The sequence below is a fragment of the Poecilia reticulata genome, linkage group LG13, assembly GCF_000633615.1.
Source record: "Poecilia reticulata strain Guanapo linkage group LG13, Guppy_female_1.0+MT, whole genome shotgun sequence".
Classification (NCBI taxonomy): domain Eukaryota; kingdom Metazoa; phylum Chordata; class Actinopteri; order Cyprinodontiformes; family Poeciliidae; genus Poecilia; species Poecilia reticulata.
The window spans coordinates 23283903-23289938 of record NC_024343.1 but is presented as its reverse complement, the minus strand read 5'-3'; positions in this window follow the sequence as shown (position 1 = coordinate 23289938).

The following is a 6036-nucleotide window of genomic DNA, read 5'->3' as shown; positions in this document are numbered from 1 at the left end:
TATGAAACAAGAAGTAAACATTACATTTTGTCAACTACATAAGAAATATGTAAAAAAAAATTGTTACAATAAAAACTCTGACAGAGACTTATTTTTAAAAATTTGTTTATTTCAGGCAGATTTGTGCAGTTATTTGGGGAAATTCAAAGTTGATAGAAGAATTACCCAAGAGCCATGAACACAATCTATCTTTCATAACCGTTCAGGACGTGCCATTTTAGACTTTTCTCAACACATGACTAATTTTGGGCACAGTTACTGACTACGGCAAGGTCTTATGGTCAATAATAAACTTATATGGAAATGCAGCAAAACCTCAATGAATAGAAATGTATTCTGTCTGGTCACACAACACAACCTAATCAGTTTTTTAGCAATTTCTTCTCCCAGTCTCTCAGCATACATTATCCCCTTGAATAAATCACAGTTCACTCAGTGTTATCCGTTAAAAGGTCAAAGTGTCATTCTATTGACTGCTGCCATTTATTTTGCACTGACAAACTTACTAAATTTCCACCACCTTTACAATCAAAGCCATAAGAAAAAATGCAACACAATGCAGAATCGACATGAATCTTTCCAACCCATAAAATGTTGTTACAGGTTCGACTGGAATTATATCAGACCTGGCAACCCACTCAGTAATAGGCATTCTCACCATCAGTCTTGTTTTAAGCAGTTCATTTGATAGTTATGTTAAAAATGTAATGGTCAGACAGTACCTGTTTACAATGAAGGGTATAGTTGGCTCTAAAAATGAAAATAAAATCTGTTAAGTGAGCAACCTGAGCCCCTCATATTCCTGTCATCACTTCTTGATCAGGTGGTGACAGTGATGCTGTATGTCAGTGGAGTGAATATTTGTGCATGGTGCATTGAATCTGAAAGGAATATTAGGCTATAGGGTGATTGATCGAGAGAGGAAGGTCAGAGAGTTTCTCCTCAGTGGCTTTCTGGATGGGCCATCCCCAGGCTTTGAGGACTCCAGTCAGGTTCATGTTCACGGCTCTGTTCATGTTACTTTAGTTGCACCTGAAGTAAACCAAGGACGGATGGAAACGTCTTCAGAATATTTCTCATTGAAGAATGTGTTGTTGGGTAATAAACACAAGCTATTATTATAATGCACACGGAGACAAACATGTTAGCCATAAAAGAAAGCTGGACGTTGCAAAAGTGAAAAAAGGAAATTGTCTATGGCAGGATGTTTGAAAATCTGAAATATGTGTGTTGTGATCTGTGTTTTTCTGTGTAGTTATTTTGAGATTTTCTGTGTTTAGTCCCGTTTCCCTGTGAGTCTCTGTCCTGTCCTCCCTGTTGATTGATCCCAGCTGTGTCTAGTTTCCTGATTACCCTTCTCGTGTATTTAAGTCTACCTGTTGTCTTTGTCTCTTGTCGGATCCTCGTCGTGTTATGTCATCAGTCTGTTTTCCCGTGCCGCCTCTGTTGGATATTCATTAAATTATTTCATCACTTCAACCTGGGTCTGCCTGCGTCCAGCTTCTCACCTCACCAAACCCCACCATAAATCATGACAGTGTGGCTGTGTAGGAGAGCAGTAAATGGCAGGCTTCTTAAACTATCCCCTAATAGGGCTTGTGCTGATCGTGATTCACTCACCAGACGTGTAGTAAGGAGCAGTGACCGCCTCCTGAACTGTGACCTCTTCATCCTCCACCTTTATGTCACGAGGAGCCAGCAGGTAGATGAGTCCTCCCCACATGTTCCACACCTGCATCCTCTCTGATGTAACAGGGAGCGTTTTGATAACACATGACGCTCTCCATAACTCCTCTTTGTACAGCTCATCGCTTTGGCAGCCTATCTGGATCTTCAGATGACATAGATCAATTATTACTTTGTTAAAACCTGCATAGGATGCTGCTGCTCTGTTTATGTCGACTGTCTTTTTGTTGCTACAGCTGTATTATTAAGCTGTTTAAAACATACTGACTGATTTCAGGATTAAAATAAAGACAGTGCTGTTTTCACTGTTTGTGCTTTACCTTCCATCCACTGTTGACAAGCTTTGGTGGTAAGATCATTTCTGTCTTCATTGCCAGGAGAGACGTACAGGCTTGTACTGATCCACTCGATGTTTTCTGTCACACAAACAGAAGAGTCAGTGTGAAGCTCATACTTAAATCTTGGTCAATTAACAATGAGATCTAACCTCCAGTTTGGGCGGTGATCATGGCTCTTTGGTTCTTGACCACAGGAAGTGGATCGACCTTGATGATGCAGGGCAGAAGCTCCTCCTGGTTCAGGGAAGCATCGTACACATCTGTTGCCAGACTGAGGAGCAGATGCTCTTTGGGACTCTTCACAGAGATGGCCTCACTCACCTTGAAATAAAGTTCACATCAACTTTTAGACACTAGAATTATTAAACATGAAGCCAATATGTTAGGCAACCGATATTTAGAAACCCAGTGAGGGAAAGAAGGATTTAAAAAAGTAACAGTTGTTTGCTTGTTGTAGTATTGCTGTACAATATCAAATGTGTGAAAATATAACATCTCTAGATATTTTGTACAGTACTTGTGGAAGAATGCACTTTCAGCAAGTTAAACATTGTCACTTTATAAACTGTGCTCTGAAAGCAAGACTGAATGTCACTAGAAAAAAAAATATTTGCAGAAACTTTTTTTCCAACTAAAATTACATTTTCATACAGTGCCAGTACCGTTGGGACAGAGTTGATCAGACATATATATTATAGCTCTGACATAGTTTTGTATACTATATGCACACATTACTATGAGAAAAAGGCTAAAAAAGCACAAGACTGTGAAGCTGCTCTTCATCCATCCATCCATTTTCTGCCGCTTATCCGGGGTCGGGTCGTGGGGGCAGCAGCTTCAGAAGGGAGGCCCAGMCTTCTCTCTCCCCAGCCACTTCTTCCAGCTCCTCCAGGAGAATCCCAAGGCGTTCCCAGACCGGCCGAGAGACATAGTCCCTCCAGAGTGTCCTTGTTCTTCCCCGAGGCCTCCTCCCAATGGGACGTGCCCGGAACACCTCACCAGGGAGGCGTCCAGGAGGCATCCTGACCAGATGCCCGAGCCACCTCAACTGACTCCTCTCGATGTGGAGAAGCAGCGGCTCTACTCTGAGTCCCTCCCGGATGACCGAGCTTCTCACCCTATCTCTAAGGGAGAGCCCAGCCACCCTACAGAGGAAACCCATTTTGGCCGCTTGTATCCGTGATCTCGTTCTTTCGGTCATGACCCAAAGCTCATGACCATAGATGACGGTAGGAACGTAGATCGACCGGTAAATCGAAAGCTTCGCTTTTTGACTCAGCTCTCTCTTCACCACGGACTGGGACCGTGCCCGCTTCACTGCAGACGGTGCCCCAATCTGCCTGTCGATCTCCCGCTCCCTTCTTCCCTCATTTGTGAACAAGATCCCCAGATACTTAAACTCCTTCACTTGAGGCATTATTCCTTTAATATTTTGAGCTAAACGATGACAATAAAAACCTGAATTATTAGGATTTCTGCACAATGAAACACTGACCTTCTATGGAGAAGGGTGCTTGATGGATTGCTAGAGAGTATATGAAAAACAGTGGTGAGGTTGACATCTATATTATATTATTTAAACTGTATTCAGGCCCTGATTGGCTGATTGGGAGAATAGAGACAATTCCCGGATGGGTTGGTCTGACATTTGGGCCTCAAGGTTGGTCATCTTTTATTATTATTTTAATCAGGCCGGTATACAGATATGACACTGGATTGATTATGTACACCGCTACTGCTGTCCCACAGGCCATGTCCGATTTACTGTGTTGAAGCAGTACATGTCGTAATGACTGTGACCACCAGGTGGCGCACCCATTCCTGCTTTGATTTCTACTATTTTTCTGTTAGAAACTAAGTAAATGCTGCAGGATCAAAACTGCATTGTCTCAATCTTCTCTTATAAGTTACAACAAACATAAATTCAAGCTATGGCAGTACTAGAGCAGCATGAAGTCACCACATGAATCACTAGATTCATGTGGTGACTTCATGTCCTGTTTTTTTTCTCCTATGTACCCAGGAGTAAAACGTCAATGCTTTTGGTCAATGGTGTTTAAGAAATGGAAAGTAGAAAAAGCGAGAGTTGCATGGATACAAAAAAGAGGGAAGCTCTGAAATGTAGAAAAATAAGCAACGTTTTCACAAAACGAGCTTGTGGCTAGAAACGTCAAATGAGGACAATGTAATGTGCAAGGCAAACAACTGCTCAAATCAATTAAAGAAATTGTTTCTGTATAACTACTCTGATGTTGAGAAAAAAGTGTATAACGCAGATTTGAGTTACTGCCACAAGTTTTGACTATGCAAAACTGTGTTTTCTGCTTTACTGGTGCCCATAGATTGTTTTTATCAGTCAGTATTTTGAAAGATATTGGTATATTTTATATTCAGCTTGAACTTACTTATGAGCTGGTTCTTGCAAAATAAGAACTTCAGCAACTTGGAACATGTAAAAACAAGCTGTGGTATTTTGCCATACGGGCCAGAGTTTCCAAAAGCTTTTAAATCCCAATGGGTACTGAATTAGTTTCATATTTAAACGTACTTTGATCATTTTTTGGTTCTTTATCATTCTCGAAATGGCATTGCTTAATGTTCATATAAATACATTACAATCTGCTGTATTTCTCCGTCAAATGGGTTTCAGAAGGTGAAAACTATCATGCTAGAGCTGTAAAATCTACTATTTTTTTGTAATTCTCTTGACTGTCCAGACACACAGTAATTAATTTGCTTTGTGCAAACATATTTTTTGCACAAAGCAAAAAAAAAACAGGTTGTAAAAAACATGTTATGTGATTTGGTAATATATGATTCAGAGGATCATTTGAATAAAACACTGACGTTAACTAAAATAGAGATGTAAAGGTGCAGTCAGGACGCCTTTCCACTGGAGTCAACCTATGAAAATGTGTTATGACATGTCTGTGGCTTGGCATCCAAAGCTAAATGAACATGAACAGACAGGCTGGAAGGAAAAATACAGACAAAGAAGCAGAAAAGTGTGTTTCCACATGACCTCTGTGTTCTGAGACTCCACCTGAGAAACAGAACATGCTTTAATAAAAAAAAAAAAACCCTGAAATATATGTGGCCCTACAAGCCTCAGTTACACACACATAAAAAAAGAATTTCGCTGATTAACTTTTGCATTATTTGGTCCATAATGACCCTTTTAATGCAAAGGTATATTAACAATTTCATTTAAAAGCCCATTCAAAGTGTCAAGAGCAACAAAAATGCAACATAAAATAAGACAGCTGAGCAGGAGCACAACTTTTTCTTCCTTCTTTGATATCTATTCATTTAATTTTCCTTTGAGATAAAGTGTTTTTGAATTGAACTGATATAAGCTCGTATTAGCCCTGCAGCAGGGATTGAGATAGCAGAGATGGTAGAAAAGAAGTTCCCTGCTTCAAAGGTTCAAAAGTGTTTTTGTTGTTTTATTGATTTTTGCCATGTAGCAGCTTTTTGGATACTGTAAACGGACCCCAAAATTAAGTTCTTCCAGCAATGATTAACATGTAATATTGCAATAAGTAAAACAATATATTTCATTGAAAAAAAATCATATGTGCATCCTAATATCATTTGTGTGGACCATGAATACATAATCTATCTATATATCCTATGAGCACATTGGTCTTCCATTTGTTTTTTTTTTAATCTGAGATATAAAAGGGGCACCAAGGGTTAATTATAAGATCTTTGTTGCCACATAGACCTAAATGACTCCTGAGATCCTTTGCCCAGGTGTGATGTGTGGGAATAATTTAAATTAACATTTCCCACATTTTTATATTCTGCTCCCCTCTTCTCTAGAATGCCATATTAATAGGTAAAAAGTGCATGCAATATATATCCTTCTCTTTTTAATGTTATACATAAAGGTGAAAATGCATGAAAATCATCATGACTTGTAGCTAATTTACCCCAAACTAAAGCTCATCTAAAGAAACTGGTCCACATAACCACGTCAGGGCTCAGAAACAATCAGCTCTTTGCCATT